General features: G+C 41.9%; 1 protein-coding gene across 8 annotated transcripts in view; it reads left to right on the forward strand.

The window, feature by feature from the left end:
- Positions 1-18,323, forward strand: part of RARA (retinoic acid receptor alpha) — a 211,055-nt gene that overhangs the window by 14,131 nt on the left and 178,601 nt on the right. For 3 of the 8 annotated variants that reach the window (XM_032236705.1, XM_032236702.1, XM_032236706.1), the window contains exon 1: positions 16,651-16,905. The exons of the other annotated variants lie outside the window; for them this stretch is intronic. The gene's annotated coding sequence lies outside the window, so the exon portion shown is untranslated. Of the gene's footprint in view, positions 1-16,650; positions 16,906-18,323 lie in introns of those variants that run through there. 8 annotated transcript variants of the gene reach the window in all.

Consider the following 18,323-nt stretch of genomic DNA (forward strand, 5'->3'; position numbering starts at 1 on the left):
GATCAGCAGTTCAGCGGTTCAAATCTCACCGGCTCAGGGTTGACTCAGCCTTCCATCCTTCCGAGGTGGGTAAAATGAGGACCCGGATTGTTGGGGGCAATATGCTGACTCTCTGTAAACCGCTTAGAGAGGGCTGAAAGCCCTATGAAGCGGTATATAAGTCTACTGCTATTGCTATTGCTATTGCTATTATAAAATTATAAAATTACAGTGTTTCCCTGAAAATAAGACAGGGTCTTATTTTATTTTGCCCCACAAAATATGGCTTGGGCCTTATTATCAGGGGAGGGCTTATTGTTTTGGGGTTGCCAGGTGGCTGCTCTCTTGCAAACGGGCTCCTGAAGAGCCGGGCACAGCCTCAGGGTCGAATGGCTGTGTTGTGCTGTCGCAGCGGCACTACACAGCAGCAATGAGGTGACCACGCTCATGAGCAGCTGCCCAGCAACCCCTCTTTCCAGCCAGGCACAGCACCATTCACCGACCTAGGGTTATCGCCAAGCCACGTGAGCACCTGTTCTCCACCCTCCGGCTCCCACAGCTTGGTGCCTTCGGAATGCCCCTAGGTCAGTGAATGGGGCTCTGCATAGCTGGAGAGAAGGGTTGTGTGAGCGGCTTTTCTGCTCCCCGCTTGCACAACTCCCAGGCACACGATGCCCTTGCCCTCTCCCTGCAGAGCCAGGGCATCTCCACTGCCACCTGCCACCGCATGGCTTTTTCTGTGGTTTCCAAAGCACGGAGGTAGGATGCCGAGTACTGCTCTGGGAGTGCACTCTATGGTTGTGGGCTGGCTGCCGGCAGAGCATACTCCCAGAGCATACAACCATAGAGCGTACTGCCAGAGCGGCGACTGCCAGAAGACTCAGCATCCTACCTCCGTGCTTTGAAAGCCACAGAAAAAGCCATGTGGCAGCGGCGGCAACAGCAGCGGAGATGCCCTGGCTCTGCAGGGAGAATTAGGCAAGGGCATTGTGAGCCTGGGAGTCACATGAGCGGGGAGCGGAAAAGCTGCTCGCGCAACTCTTCTCTCCAGCCATGCAGAGCCCCATTCACTGACCTGGGGCATTCCGAAATCACCAAGACACAGGAGCCGGAGGGTGGCGAACAGGTGCTTATGTGGCTTGGTGATACCCATAGGTCAGTGAATGGCGCTGTGCCCAGCTGGAAAGGGGGGTTGCTGGTGGCTGCTCGTGAGCGTGATCACCTCATAGTTGCTGTGTAGTGCTTCTGTGATAGTGCAACACATCTGTTCGACCCTGAAGCTCTGCCCTGCTCTTCGGGAGCCCACTTGCAAGAGAGCAGCTGCCCGGCAACCACCTTCTCCAGCTGGGCACAGCGCCACTCACCAATCTAGTGGTATCCCGAAAGCACCAAGCAATGTGAGCCTTTGCCCCCCCAACTCATTCCTGTGGCTTGGCACCTTCGGGATACCGCTAGGTTGGTGAGTGGTGCTCTGCCTGGCTGGAGGGGGTGTGGTTGTCCAGGAGGCTTATTTTGGGGGGAGAGCTTGCATTTTTGTCCACCCAAAAATGTGGCATGGCCTTATTTTCAGGACATGTCATATTTTCGGGAAAGCACAGTATCTATATCTATACAATCCATATTTGAAAAGGTGAGGGAGAAGTATTTTAAATTAAAAAATTAACTAAGGTACTCTATAAAAGAAAACTCAAGTTGTAGTAACATAAGATGCCCTCTTAAAACAGAGGATGTCTTTAGTTGTTGTTGCTGCTGCTGCTGCTGCTGCTGCTGCTGCTGCTATAATCTGATTTGTTTTCTGCATATTATTCTCCAAATCTTTGTCTTCCCAACAGATTGGATACCTCTATAGGTTTGTGACCTATTCAGCCTTCACCTCTTTAGTCTGTTCTGCAGAGCTGGCTCAGGACAGCATGTGATCAGAGCCAAAAACCATGGGCAGAAAATGACATCAACACTGAAAAGGGAACAATCTTCTCCATTACCCCAAAAAGTAGAAAGCTAATTTAGGGTGTGCAGAGTTTCCTTATGGCATGTGGAACCCATTATTGGGATTCCACACGAGTAATACCTATTCAATCCTCCTCAACATTTTTTCCCCTGAAGTGGTTGCCCTAGTCATATCTAATTGTGCTCCAAAACAGCCTGAATCAAGCATTAGTGAAAACAAAGTATTTTGCAATAGTGAAAACAAAATATACATTTCATTATATATAGAACCTGTTTAAATTCTCTTAATCACAATCTTCCCACTTTACAAAATAGTAGAAAGTGTGATTAGAAAGTAGCCAAGGGCTCAAAATGATCATATGACTGTAACAATTATCAGGGTTTTAGTGTAAATTCATCCTTATTTAAGATTTGCTGACTTAATATACTCATTTCTTTTATGACTTAGATGTGAGTTTTGCATTATTCTGCCATTTTTTTGGGGGGGGGGGTGTCTTTCCTCTTGAATCTCATCTACAAGTATTTTTTCTGTGTTGAGCCAGCTCAACGCTTCCAAATTAAAAAGATTCTGTCCATTTTCTCTTCCTTTATACTTGACTCAACCTTAGCTCCTCCTCCCCTGTACTATCCCAAGAAAGTATTTGTTGTCTTGACAGGACCCAGAGATATTGAATCTGACATATGGCCTGGGCAGCTTCCCCAATCTGATGCCCTCCAGATGTTTTGGGATGATACATAGTTGGAGGGCACAGGTTGGAAAATTCCTGCTGAGGCCTGTTTCTCCCAAATCTTCCTCAGCAACTCTCTAGAATTCAAATTATCAGGAGATAGTGGGTTGTAGATTAAAATAAATGGAACAAATTCAAGAAAAAGATATCCTAGATATCCTCAGAAAATGAAGCAGACTGCTGAATTGAAGCTGGCAAGCTTCTTAGTTTGCTGCTTCCCTAATTCAACCCACTGGGGCCTGTTTCCAGACAGCGTTGTCTCCCTACTCCAAAATATAGATCTCATTTTTGGCATGGTTTATGACAGAACTCTGAATATCTTCCTCATACCTATAACCCATTTCATTCTCTTTTCCCCCCAAACCAGGAAGAGAATCTTGGAGTTTTTGCTTTGAATTTAATTTGGCTAACCTTTTCCTCCTTTCTCTTTTTAATTTATCCCTTTAGGATGGCCCTGTCCCTCAATAGGAATTGAAAGCTTGGAAAGCTGTAGGCAGCATCACTAGGCTGTGCTCTTCTGCTCAGCCAGGGTGTTTGGGACAGAGGAAAGTGTGTGCGTGTGTGTGTGTGTGTTGTGATGATGTGCTTTTGTATTGCAAAGGGAGACTTTCTTTGTGGCCTAGCCTGGTGCAGGCTGACCGCAGGGGAATTCATCTTCCCGCCATCCCTTCCGCTCCCATTTCTGCCGCAGTGCGTGAAGAATCGATGGCGCAAATTGATTCACTCCCGCTGGCGGCGGAAACCACCCCCTCCCTCAGGAACCGTTAATCAATTCCCTCACCAGAAGCTTATAAACAACTGCTCCCTGGGGGAGTCTGTTGGGGGTTGGGAGTGTGGTGGGAAGGGAGGGGGAGAAGGCTACAGAGCAGAGACACCCGGACCCTCATCCCAGCCTACCCCCTCCCCTTGTTTAAGGGATACAAGTGAAAGGGTTGTTTTAATGACAGGGCAGAAGCTTCCCTGGTGTTGGGATGATGGGGCATACCCATCCTGAGATGAACTTAGCCAGGATGGTAGGCTGTGCAGGAAAGGAGCTGTCAATTATTTTAAGGATGGAACACATTGATTTAAGGCAGAAAGGGTGCTTGATGAATGATAAGCTAGTTTGTGTTTTTTATCCCAAGGAAAATGACTTCCAAGGTGGCATTTTGTGGAATGGAGCTTAGAAAAGCAAGGGGAATTGGCATCTGGGTCAGGTAAGAAGCAGGCAATTAGCAAACTACCCTGTCTTCTCTTCTGAAGGTTGAAGGTATTTTGGAAGCTCCTGCATAATTTCAGATCTTGATTTCCATAAAGGTCAGGCCAAAATCTAGAATTTGTCTCAAACCCTGGTAGCCCTGCAAAAGTGCCGAGAAGCCATATACTGTGCATGTTACAGTGGCTATATTTATACCCAAGCACATATTTCAAACTCTGGTTTTGATTTTTAAATGTCTTTCCCTCTCTACTCCCTCTTAGTCATGTGAGAATTCCAGTCACCACTTCTATGACTGTCTTTAGCTGACAGGGACAGAAAATGCCTGCCTCTTCCTTTGGTAGGCCACACAGTGATCACAGGCCACCCGCTTCTATACTGGTGATGTTGCCCTGCTGAGATCATAGTTTCGCCAATTTCTAGCAGTGATTGCTAGGAATCACTAGCACTATAATCCTTTTGAGAGGCTGTTGGTAGGCTGAACCAGTATCCCCAACTAGCAAAATTTGCTAGGCCAGTTAGAAGCAGGGCCTGTACATGCTGGTGAGACAGTATGACACAATTTTAACCTGCTCCCTTCTTTGGACATATTCCAAAACCATTTGTTATAATCTAATAAAAATAAAAGCTTTTATTTTCATTTTAGAATAATATTTTCTACATTATTTTCAATAATATAGAATACACAGAGGCTGCGACTTTTCTGACAAGATATCATCATGATAAAACCATATGTGGTTTTATGCACTGAATATTTATTGACATATCTAGATATGTCTGAATGGAGTGGAAAATCACTATTCTTATGAGATACCTCCAGTGATTTTATGAGATTCTTTCTAATTGAGGATTACATGAAGTAGATTTTAGTCCACGTAAACTTTTGCCATAATCCAATAAATAGCAGTGTCTTTTAAGATGTCATGAACACAACCATTGCTCTTTTTTTGAACTTTTCCTCTCCAGCAATTATTTCTACTTTTACCAATGTATAAGGAACCCTGAGATTACTGTCTATAAAAGTGAATATGTTATGGAAGAACAAATCTCTTTAGCCCTATGCAGGCATTTCGTTTCAGCAGGGATGGAGCATGAGAGTATATGCTGGAGAGAGTGAAGATTGAAAAGAATTTTAGATGGAAGTTGTGCTGAAAAATGTAAAGATGCTCCGAAGTGGAATGTGACTTTTGGTAACTTCATGGTTCCAACCGTATAGGTTTCTTGACAACAGTATATGGGTTTGCCATTTCCCCTCTTCTGAATGTTTTGACCTTCCAATCTAGTTTACAACATTTGACCTCCTGGGTGATATTCCAATCCAGTAGTAACAAGATTGAACTTCCCTTGGCTTCGGAGCCCAGCCAGAAGAATTTCTCTACTGTGATAAAAATCTATTGGCCATGATTGAGTATTTATATTTTATGCCAATTGATCTTACAAATCCCTTGGAATATTTGTACTCATTGTATGAGTCTTCAAAGCAGTCAGTATTACAAGCTATGTTAGAGGAAAGCCTGGGCCAGAAACTCCTTTTAAGTGATCTTCCTCGACCTACTATCCTTTAGAAATCTCTGTATGACAACTCATGCCCATGGTGACTGGGTATTCTGGCAGCTGCTGCCCTAGCACATCTGGAGGACAACAAGCTTCAGAATATTATTTGTGTTTCTGATTGGCACTAGAAAATCTCACAAGATTTGTAGATTGGCAATTAATTAATTAATACTGTAAATAAAATGCAACTGTAAATAAAATGCAAGTGTTACCTCTCTTTGTATAAACATGAAAATAGCTATTACTGATTAAGTCCAGCAACTGCATAGTTCCAGTGAACTCCATCAAAGTGGTATGTAGTGAGATGAAATTAAGTTCCTGTCCAGGCATTCAATTGTAACACACAATACATTATAGTTAGCATAGGATATAGTTAGGATGTCTTTTACAATATATTTTGCTCCTTACTTTTGTTTCTGTCAGTTTTGAGACCACAGAGATGCATTTGCCCAGAATTATTTATGGTAAGTTTGAGAAAGGGCAAAAGTATGCACAGGTGGCAAATCATCTTATGTTAACACTTGGGATGGATGGATGGGTTTAAAGAAGACTTTATTGCAGAAAGAACAGAATGTATCTATTTCTACTTTATAAGAACGATCTCATTCTTAAGTTTTTTTCTCTTCATAATTGTATTGCTGCAATCTATGATTGCATGGCTCCTAGACATATATCCCACTAATTTTTATCCATATCAGGCTGGAGGCCTTTTTCCATCAACTTGCAAAGAATTACTCCATACTGTTTCTCTCTAATCTTTCTACAGATCATAAATCCCTTATTGAGGACCCAGATTGGCAGTCACTATGGCACCATCATCAAGTTAATGACTCTGGCTATATTGTGTTGTATTCAGTTGAGGCTTCTCCTTGTCCTATTTCCTATTTCCTCTCTGTGGAGGTATCTCCTCAAACTGCCCCAATTTCCAGAGTGCGTCCTCTTTTCTCCCGCCTCTGCCTGTCCTATCTTCCCCAACCTGTCCTCCCCTGCCCTTTCCTTATGTAAACTGCATGTGGCGATGTCACCAGCGCGGCCCAGATTTCTTCTGACAAGCAAAGCCTTTTCCACACGGCTGGGCTTCTCTGTTGCTGGAGGAGCAATGCTGGGGAAAGGGTACCCCAAATTCCTACCCTCAATAAGGTGGGAATTCGCCACTTGATTTCTGGATATTTACTGGGAAGAGCACATTATATAAGATTGGCGTGCTGAAATAATAGATTGATTTGTTTTCTTGTTATAAAAGAGCAATACTTGGATACAAGAGGTAGATAAAGATTGGACTGCAGTTAGAGATCCAAAAAATGAGATGATTCTCTCCCCATATTGCAATGATGATGCATGACTCTTTGATCCTGTATGTATATCCTCTCTATTCAGTTTGGTGTAGTGATTAAGGCATCAGATTAGAAACTGGGAGACTGGGAGTTCTAATCTCAGTTTCAACACAAAACCGGATGGGTGACCTTGAGCTTGTCACCTTCTCTCAACTCAAGGAAAGGGGCAATGGTAAACCACTCCTGAAAAACGTTGCAGAGAAAAATGTAGGGACTTGTCCAGGCAGTCTCCAAAAATCAAAAACCATTGAACAGAATGGAACAAAGCAGGGGGCTTATATTTCTATGCATGTTTTTCTCAGCTGTGCTAAGGGTATCTAGGGGGTGGATGTGAAGTACCTTTTGAAGTTCTCTCACATACACATGAACACTCACACTTATATGTTCACTCCTTGTCCCAGCAAATCTCTTCCAGCTGGATGAATTGTATTTGGGCTCCAGATGAGCCAGGAATGCCAGTTACTGATGGACATCCATAGGCAAGGCTCCTCTGCTGCCTGGTGGAAAAAAATGAGAGAAATATTAATGTTTGGGGTTTAAGTGTCCTTGAACATCTCTCCTTCCAGAAGAACAGGTCCTTTCAACAAGCCAGGAAGACACAATTGCTATTATTCGCTCTAATTGTGGTGGAAAAACAACCTATTTTGGAATTGCTCCTATCTGAGTGGTGGCTAGAATGTTTCCCAGTTTCCTAGAAATCAATCCCACAGAAGAGAACAAATAAGTATTCACAGCCAAACCTAACTTGTTGAAGTTAGGCATCTACATCAAAAGCATGGTGGGAGGGTTTACATTCTAGAGCTATCATATCTTCCACTTTTAAAGAAACGAAGATAGTGTTACCTCTCTTTGTATAAACATGAAAATAGCTATTACTGATTAAGTCCAGCAACTGCATAGTTCCAGTGAACTCCATCAAAGTGGTATGTAGTGAGATGAAATTAAGTTCCTGTCCAGGCATTCAATTGTAACACACAATACATTATAGTTAGCATAGGATATAGTTAGGATGTCTTTTACAATATATTTTGCTCCTTACTTTTGTTTCTGTCAGTTTTGAGACCAGAGATGCATTTGCCCAGAATTATTTATGGTAAGTTTGAGAAAGGGCAAAAGTATGCACAGGTGGCAAATCATCTTATGTTAACACTTGGGATGGATGGATGGGTTTAAAGAAGACTTTATTGCAGAAAGAACAGAATGTATCTATTTCTGCTTACCTGCTATATTTATTTGGAATTGCTTTCTTCACTTCCCTAATCTGACTTCCCTTTTTCTCCTTAATTTCTTAGAACCAGTGGAATAAATGTAGAAGGCTTAGGGTTTCGTTCAATATACTTTTTCAGCCAGGCGAAAAAAAGGGTGTTTTTTCTGAGTTTTCAAAAAAGTTTAGCAACTTTACATATTATTTTAAATTTGATTCTATAGTTTTTTGTTTTTTATTTATTTACATTATTTTAAAAAATACTTAACTTAATTGAAGAGAAAAAGGCAATATGTTATTCTATTATTCTATCAAACCATCAAGACAATCTATAAAACAACTATTGTGTATCAGTTTGGCATTTTAAAAACTACTACTAGAATCAAGTTAGGATTAAAACATGTTAATATGAATAAGTAAAAATGATAAGGATTTATAGGAATTTCTGGCTAATTTAAAACATTCTTCCTTTAGTCATATTAGACAAAATTGGGTGTTTCAAGATCTTATGTTAAGACAAACCCAAACTTTGGATGTGGCTGAAGTCCACAGGAATCTGAATTCTAGAATAATATAGCAGCTCTTCTTTTTATATCCAAATAAACCAGTATTTAGAAAATAGATTGCAGAATACTGGGCACTTAATTAGGAAAAGCTAATAATGGGCTTGTCAGCAGTAGCACAGATAGTGCCCACCCTCCCCAAATGGGCAAACCAGTAACCAAGTAAAAGTTTATATATATATTTATATTTATTCATGTTTCCATCCTGGTAAGTTTTAGTGCTACCCATTCATTGTTTTATAAATAGAATAGAATAGAATAACAGAGTTGGAAGGGACCTTGGAGGTCTTCTAGTCCAACCCCCTACTTAGGCAGGAAATCCTACAACACTTCAGACAAATGGTTATCCAACATTTTCTTAAAAACTTCCAGTGTTGGAGCATTCACAACTTCTGGAGGCAAGCTGTTCCACTGATTAATCGTTCTAACTGTCAAGTTGCATATAGAAATGGTAGGAAGATATATCCAATATGGCTTCCAGATGTATCCTGACTAAGATTCCCAGACCTCATAACCATCTTGACTGAGAAACATTTTAGGTGGACAGGCATGGAAGTTTTACTTAATGGGAAGGTATTTGATTTTTCTTTTAGATGTTAACAGATGAATACTAATTGCTGTGACTTTTATTTGCACAAGTGCCATAAATAAAGAAATAAATACCTGGATGTATTTTTATGCAACTCTTGATCATGTTGATGGGGAGTGAGAAATCAAATAAGTCTATCAAGAGATAACTACGGTAATTCCTGCTGGTGGAATTTATGATTTCTCAGGAACCAAACCAGCACTTTGATCTTCTTGAAATAAGAGTGTATGATTAAGGGTAAGGATGGTATGACTTATATTTCTGCTTTCAGTGAGGAAGCTGGCCATGAGCCAGGAAATCAGGGTGCCTTCTCTTAAGTTCCAGATGGTTATTTTCTCTCTTGGGGGGCACGAAGAAGACAAGCTATTCTACACCAGCCAGTTTGGGGGGGGGGGAATCCAACTTTTAAAATTATTATTACTCAATTTTTATTGTTTTCAGTTCAAAGTTTTGGAACAATTAGTTGAATATGTATAACATGGGCTTTTTAAAAGCAAGATTCTTTGCAATCTGGATGGGGCGGAATAAGCTGTTGGTGGGGGAGTATCCACTCCAGAGAACTGCTCTTCAGCCAGCTGTCCTCTGCCTAGGCCCCTTTGCTAGCTTCAAAGAGTCCCAAAGGCTTTCTGTTTTGTAGGAAAGATAAATCTGCTGCTCTCTCCCAGCTTGGCTAGGACCATTCTTGAAGGCTGGGCTCCATCAAGATTGACAGCCAGCTTGGGATAGGGTGAAGGGCAAGCAGGATTTTTTAATTTGCAAGAGGAAGAATATCCCCCCCCCTCTCTCTGAAAAATTGGGCAGTCTGGTGGGCTGAGATTTTGGTCAACTTCCAGGAAAATAATTACACCATTTGAAGGGTTCAAATTAAAGTCAGGCAATTCAGCAGTGGACATGAGAAACATGTCTTGGGTTTAATTCATTATCATTTGGCAGACAATATACTCTGTGAGGAATGGGTTTTTCAGGAATTGTCTATGTAGCCTATCAGCCTTAGAAGGATTTCAGGGGGAGTTGAAATGATGATTTCATGAAGTTTTAAAGAAGCTAGGTGGAAGTTGCCTATTCATGTTTCTTTACTAGATAATTAATATTACTATTTTTTTGCTATGGAGAAGAAATCACAATGTGAAGAGCGTTATAATATAAATGGTTGTTGAAGCAGTTAGTATTTTCTATTGTGGAATACCAACTGTGGGATTCCCTGTTATGCCATAATACATTTGCATAGAGGCATCATAACTCTCATCCTATTGTGTTTTTCTTTCAGCAACATATTCAAACAGATACTTTTCTGAAATCAGTGGGGATATGTCAGTTTAAGACTTCTGATTTAAGAAAACTGACCTGCAAAATGTTATCTAGCCATCTGATTGTTTAGATAATTGTACCAGGAAACAGGGGTGGGTTTCAGCAATGGGTTCTCTGCCTGGTTGCTGGGTGGGCATAGCCATGGTGGGTGTGGCCTAGTTGGCCTCCTGCACTGGGGTGGGGTGGGGTTTCACCTTCCCCAGGCTCTGGAGGTTTTCCTTAAGCCTCTGGGAGGACAAAAACTGCTTCCCCCAGGCTCTGGAGGCCGGAAACGGGCCTGGGAAGCCCATTTTGCCCCCTCCCTAAGCCTCCGAAAGGGCCCTGCACTTCATATCCAAAACAGGCCACATGGAGACTCTTGTGAGGGGAGAGGTGGAGGTGGGGAGATTTGGAGGTTCTCTGAACCGGCCATAAAGTTAGCTACGGGTTCTCCTGAACCCGGGTGAACCTGTAGCAGCCCACCCATGCTAGAAAAGTGCTTTCAAAAGGAAGTTAAAAACATAGCATTTTAAAAAGAGGGTTAGATTTTGAAGAAGTTGCTGGCTACATTCTAGGCAAGTTAGGAATAAAAACTCAAAGTCCTGATTTAAAATTGAATATTGTTCAAGCATGTTAGTGCCCAGAACCCCCAACATTGGTTATAGCTAGTCCTTTATTAATGAAAACTGTCTGAAGTTTCCTTGGATTGAGATGAGTTGCTTCCCCACAGCGACTCTGAACCCAAGGCTGACTGTTGTGCCATCCATGTGACAAACTCAGTGCCCTTCCATAAATGCCAATTGTTTTCTTGGTCCCACAGGCTGAGTGGCTAATATGCAGGAGGCAATTGGATTCTGAGTTAGCTAAACAAGAGAAGCAAATACTGTTTGCTACAAACACCATGGATGATAATTGTATTGATCCCACTCATTTCTCCATGGAACTGAAGTAGGAGAGAAAATAAGGACATGGTTGTGAGTTGGATCCCAAATAAGAGGAAGGAATGATACCACATTAACACACGGTATGCTTGAAATTGCTCTGTGACAAAAACAAAACAAAGCCAAATGTTATAAGGAAAATGTGTGTTATTTACATTAGGTAAAAGGAAAAGATCTTTCATGCTTCTTGCCCAAGTAATCTTTTGACAACAGGGCAGAAATTGTTTGCAATTCCTTCTTCCAGAATACTTTTGTAAAAATTTCAAATCTGGTTTATAATTCTGGGAATTTCTGATGGTTTCTCTTTCAAATCATTAACCAGGTCTGACCCTGTCATTAAATGTCAAATGCTAAAATTAAGCAATCAGGTTGGAAGCATTTTTTTTGTAGCTGCTGAACACGTAGCCAAACAGGGAATTGCTTATTTACTAATTTACTCACCAAATTTATGTGGCTAATCATCTCATGAATAAATTATTCTGTATGGTGTACAGTAAAAAAATAGATTATTGCTTCCTCTTGATTCGCTCAACACCAATTTTGTGTGAGTTTTGTGGTCTTCTGGCTAAAATATTTGATTCCACATTGATTCTCACTATATTGTTTGAAACCTATTACTCTAGAGCTGTGATGGCGAACCTATGGCCCATGTGCCTGAAGTGGCATGCAAAGTCATGTCGCCTGGAACGTGCAGCATCACCCATTCCTGCATGTGCCAATCAGCTGGTCTTTGTGCATACAGCAGTGCTGGAAACCGGAAGAGCTGGTCTTCTGTTTTCCAGTGTGAGCATGCACGCTGATTGGTGCATGCATACGCACGGCAGTAACTGGGAGACTTGCTGGCTGGTGCCCATGTGTGTGCCAGAAACCAGAAGTACATTTTCTGGCGCATACATTGCTCCCTGGGCAGCTCTTCTTCCTGGTCGCAGTCCAGACAAGTGCATGTGCAAAGTGCTCCCTTGGTACCAAAAAATTTCACCATCACTGCTGTAGAGCTAAACTTCTATCCAGCATTAGATAAAAAGTAAGGAAAATAAAGATCTTAGCACTCAATCCCCTTAACTCATATACAGTCAGATCCATTACATTGCCCTGATGGAACCCCTGATGAAAATTCCCTCCCCACAACACAGTCCCTGCAATCTTGTAAAAACTTTGCTGATCCTCATTAAATTGCATGTCTTGGTGCCTAGAAACTTTTGTTGGGCATCAAGAGATATATCAAGATTGGACTAAGTGGAGAAGGGAAGTTTCTCCTTTTACTTCTCCTCAGTCTCAGATCTGTTCCTGGAACCTTTTTGGTTATTTATACAAATGAAGAACAAGTTTGCCAAGGTGAAATGCAGCCATTGCCTTGATGTACATGTGTGTGTTTGGGAGGCCAGATGGAAAGATATTAGACTTCATATAGTTCCTGTCTATTTCAGGCAAGGAGAATCAGGTCTACCTCTTAAATCAATCTCCAATTGCAAGTATTTTGACTGTATTTTCCCTATTTATAAACAATGCAAAATGTGTGTGTCTGTGGGGCTGGGGAAGAGAGAAATAATACTTTCACTTCAGATTGTGGGGACCTACTATTCAGATCTGAATTTTGGTAGGTTAGGAAAGACTGACTTTTGGAATCTTATTATTTGTTGAATTCCAGATGGTGTCTCTCATAGTACTGTGATGGCTAACCTTTTTGTTGTTGGGTGCCAAAAATATGAGGGTGTGTGTGCACTGATGTCCATAATGTAAAGTGCACTCCCACATGCACATGCATGCACAACTCTCCCCATGCTTCTCCACATGCTTGCTGCACTACTTACCTTAAGGCTGAGCTTGGTATTTCCTCTGGGGGGTTGAGGGATTCCGTTTTCACCCTCCCTGGGCTCCAAAAAAGCTTCTGGAGCCTGGGGAGGGTGAAAAATGGGCCCAATATGCCAACCACGTCTGGCCAACCAGAAGTTCAGAAACAAACTTTGGGCCCGTTTTTTGCCCTCCCCAGGCTCTGGAGGATTTCCTAAAGCCTGGGGAGAGCAAAAATGGCATCTCCCGGCCCTCTGGAAGGCTGAAAATCAGCTGGCCAGCACGGGCAAACATGCTGGAGCTGTTGGCTCGTGTGTCGGCAGATATGGCTCCATGTGCCACCTGTGGCACACACACCATAGGTTTGTCATCACAGTCATAGTACAATCTCCCCAAAACTGCTGGAAGATAGATATATTTAATTCTTTTAACCCAAAACTTATTGCTCCAGGGTTCACTGCTGCAATCCATTTCTTCCTGAGTTACTAATTTGGGAAGCAGGTTTCCACATTGGAAACAATGAGTCTGAAAAAGTGACTCACACAGAGATATAGCAGGTATTATTTTCTGTTAGAAAGCAATTCCATTTCATTTCTTAGTTGGGCATGATTGAATGATGCAGAAAAAGATTTGAACAATTCTTGGCCCTGGTATAAATGGATTAGAGGAAATTAAGTTTACTATTCTTTTCAAGGCAGATACCATGGATAAAATTTGGGGAATTTAAGGATTGCAGCAGGCAAAATAATAAGTGAATTTCAGGCTTGCAATCAGGTCATTTTAAACTTTTGGTTTATTATTAAATGTATATGTCATGGTTTGAAGTGGGATTTGTTTTCTAAAGTCTCATCAGGGCTGGATCTAGCCAATTTTGCTTGTGCTTGGCAGGGAAGCAGAATCCGGCATGGTTAGGTTTTAGAATGAACACCACCAACGAATGGGAAGTAAAATCAAAAATTCTGTGTGAGAGCAACACAAGCCACTTCCATTCTAGTGTCAGGAAAATTACCTGACTTTACTAAGCTTTATTACTTAATTTTTCTTTAGAAAGTTAAGTTTCTTTAGTTGGCATCTTGACTATAGTCAGACTTAATACTGTGATGTACCTGATTGTGAGCTTTGAAGTGCTTCTCAATACACTGAAGTTAAAAAAAACTTTAATTTTTACTCTTGATGTTGTCCCATTAATCACCTATTCCAATCCTGCTTAACTTTTTGAGATCAGTTATAATCAGAAAGTAATAAAAATGGAAATTTTATTGATAGATGTATGTCTTCTAGCTATGTCTGCTTCTATGTTCTGATGGTAAATTACTGGATTGTATTTTTGGGAGCCTCTAGGTAATGAATAATTTTCAAAGAGTGTCCCATTTTAAGGCAGCATTCTGATGTATCTATTAATTTATACAAATGTATTCCTCCCCGTGTCTAATCTAAACTAAGATGTAATAAAGGAATTTAGCAAACCTCACTGTTTTACACATTTAGCTTCAAATAAATTCCATCAAATTTATTGAGATTTATTTCTAAATAGAGATTGTACAGAATTATACTTCCTCTTGAAATAAAGAATTAGATCAAAACCATATTCCAAGCCTAATCAGTTTATTTTTCCTATTAGTGAAATTCCTAGATATAGAGCCTTCAATTATCAGAATTTTGGAAGTCAACATATCTAGATATATCAGATTGGCAAAGGCTGCCATAATCTTTGGCACGGCAACTCTATGACTATTTCCTCATGTATTGCATAACATAGTAGTTCTCAAAGGGTGGTCTGGGCCCAAGAGCCTTTCAAAGAGTCTGTAAGATCAAGTACATACCAGAATACATTTTAAATTTGCTTAGTTTTATTTCTAATACAGTAAACATTGATGGACATAACTCACATAAACATAAGCTCTTTGGGCTTCTCAATTATTTATAAGAACATAAAGGAATTCTGAGGTCAAACTGTTTGAGAACCACAGGGGTAACAAAGCATTTTAAAATTATTTATTGAATTACCAATCATAAAACTATGCTGGGAGAAAAGGATAAAGGTTTCCATTTAACGATGAATGATTGGGAAAACCATACTGAATTCACAATGTGAAATCAAGAACTAATCTTGAATTCCAATTCTCTGTTTTGGGTCAGATGGTGAGTGTATATGTGTGGGATTAAGACAAGCTCCCAAAGGAGCTACTCTTTCTCCCTTCTCCTCCTTTGCAAATATGATTGGCCCATCACTGTTTCTTTCCATCTGTCTTGATACTTCTAAGCTGCAATGGTATTCACTAGAGGGGGCAACTTCCCCAAAACCCTGGTGCAGCTTCCAAAGACCACCAAGCTTACCAAGAAACTGTCATCTTAAAGTCTGCAAATTATCTTGCAGCAGTTTTGTGGTGGAGCAATATAGATGAAGCACTGTGTACCCCCTCCCGCATATAAAAAGCAGGGTAGAAATCAAGTACACGTAACAGAGAAAAGATTTTAAAACAGGACGGGAGAGTGATCGTATTAACAGTGTATAATTTTAATTACCTATAAATTAAATCAAATACAATTTTCTTCGCCTTTTTGTGAGTGTAGGGGATAGCGTGGCTCCCAGCACACCAGAAAAAGTCAAAAGTTGTCATTGCCTGAAAAACAAATTTGTGCTAGATGAAGGATTTCAAAAACAGTGAATTGATCTGAACACAATAGGATTTATTTCTAAACAGCTATGGATTGGAGCCCACTTTTCATAATGCCCCCCATAACCCATCACAGTCTTTATGCTAACAGTAAACTAGGCCTGTGGTACTTCCCCATGTTGCAGGAGACAAAGGCTTGTTGAGAACCACACAAGGAGTCTGTGATGGAGAACCAATAGGGAATTTCAGAATTGCAACTCTGTTTCTTATTGCAAGCATCAACTTTTGGCCCTGCTGGCATCCTCCTATGAAGAAACGCCTTGCTATTTTCTCAGGAACGGCACCCTCACCTTTTAAGATGCGCACAAGGGCAGAGAGTGAAAGTGATGCTCCCGAGCAAATTATACAGGGTTATCTTAGCCCGCGACGACCTGAACGCAATACCAGACGAATCCTCAATATAGTTTCTTGTATAACAGCAATACGTGGTTCGGGGGGTGAGGAAAATCTCAATGTGCTTTCAGTGGAAATTGCAGATTGCCCTATGCAGGGTCGCATTCTAAGTGGGGTTGACTCTCAACTAAGTGCCCGTTGAGACTTTACAAGCCGGAGTCATTGAAATGCGTGAGTGCTGCCCCCGACAAGGAGGACCGAAAGTTTCCCTTGCCCAGTTCCATTAAAGGCAGAGAGGCTTCAAAGGGTTACTTCTGTAACGACCGAGGGTAGAACGTTCCTCATTCTTTTCCTCGTTCCGACCACCCCCCTCCCCTCCTCCACGACCCTCGCAACAGCATCTATTGGCTGGGAAAAGGGAAATGGGCGTGGCTTGGCCCACCTCCGTCTCCTCGCTCATTCTCTCTGTCTCGCTTCCCCCCCTGCCCCTCCCCAACTCGGTTCCAGTGTAAAGTTTCAGCGAAGCACATGACTGGCTTTAATGGCTGCTGAGCACTGGGGCGCGCGCGCTGGGCAGCGCAACGTTGCGTTCCCTCCTCCTTTCCTCCCCTCCGTCCCGCTCGGGTCAGGCAGCCGTTCGGTGTGACTTTGCAGAGCTGGGACCCCAGAGCGTGTGCTTCTGTCTTCGGGAAGACAAAACTGGCTTTTGGGGGAAGAGGGGGTGTTGGCGAGAGTTTTGTACATGCCCTAGTAACTAAGAGGGAGAGGGACCTGCTTTCCAGGTAAGAGTTTTGGTTACCTGCGGCTCTTCCTTTTGCAGACTTTGTTCTGGATCTGTGTTGGGAAGGCAACGGCAGAAAGGGAGACCCTGTCTTTATTTTTCTTCGTTCCCTGCACGCTAATTTAACGGCTGGAGGGGAAAAGTCGCTGTCGTTTTTGTCTTGTTTTGTTCCTTCTAGATTCCGATCGAAGTCTAGGATTACATAGCAGCCCCCCATCCCCTTTCCTCCTCCTTCCCCGCTCTCTTGTTTGTGCCCCATAGAGTACCTGATTGAAGGGGTTGTTTTTCTTTCCCCTCAGTGTCCCCATCCCCCCAATTTCGTTAATAGTGTTTTACATCTACACTGAAATCAGAGGAGATTGTACATTTCTGAAAGATCTTTCTGGGGCATTTTGCAATTGCTGATAGTTTCCTGAAGTTATAATTACTCTTCAGACTTATTTTGGTGAATATAGCTGTTCAGAGGGAATATCACAGGTTCCAATTTGTGGGACAGTGAAGGTTGCATTATTTTACTTGTTCCAGTTTTCCACTCCCTACTTTTTGGGCAGTTTCCTAATAAATCTTAACTGTTGCTTTCAGTGCCCTATTCAGCTGTCATGGGGCTGCCCTCACCCCCTGCTGCCATCTGCTGCAAGGGTTAATCGGGCCAACTGTAGATGGGGATTTTGCCCTGCAATATCTGATATTCTTGTCATCAGGCACCCCTGTCCTTCCTTTGGCCTGTTGGTCTCTTCACTGTTTTGGGGAAAAAATTTTGGTGTATGAGTATGGTGGGATTCTCTCAGCAGGGAGACATCCCAAGATTTGAACTGCTGGCTTGTCCTGATCTCTCTGCTCATTAAGTGGCAACTTTATAATGGCAGCCCATTTGAGGGTAAATTTGAACTTAGTGGGAGTGAATCCAGAGTAGGCATAGACAGGACTGCACTGCAAATGTTTGGACAATATTTTTCAGAGTCTTATCTTCACAGAATGAAGGAAAGTAGTTGGAGGAGCGGGAGACTCCCTGTTTCTTTTCTTTGAGCAATTCCCAAAGTTTCTTTCCTTTCAGATCTTGAAAGAAATTGCTGATCTGTTTTCCAGTGCCACGTGTGGGTGTGGCTGGCAATTCTGTTGCTTCTAAATGAAGTTTTGTACTTCATATTATTGGCAAGGGAATTCTGGATCCTCCCCCTCCCCATTATACTTCTGTGCAAAGGTTCTGTTTATGTGATTCCTTCTCCTTCACATTTAAAATTCAAAATGCTATAGAAATACCTTTGGTTGTGCCACTTCTCTGATACAAAGTTATTGGCCTTTGTAGGAAACCTTGGAGTCAAAATAAAAGACAGAGCCAGTGATGTCTGTCTTGCCAAACTACCAGTGGTTGGTCGACCCGTGGGTGGAAAAACAAGACCATGGCTTAGCTTTCAAGAG

The sequence above is a fragment of the Thamnophis elegans genome, chromosome Z (assembly GCF_009769535.1).
Source record: "Thamnophis elegans isolate rThaEle1 chromosome Z, rThaEle1.pri, whole genome shotgun sequence".
In the NCBI taxonomy this organism is placed as follows: Eukaryota; Metazoa; Chordata; class Lepidosauria; order Squamata; family Colubridae; genus Thamnophis; species Thamnophis elegans.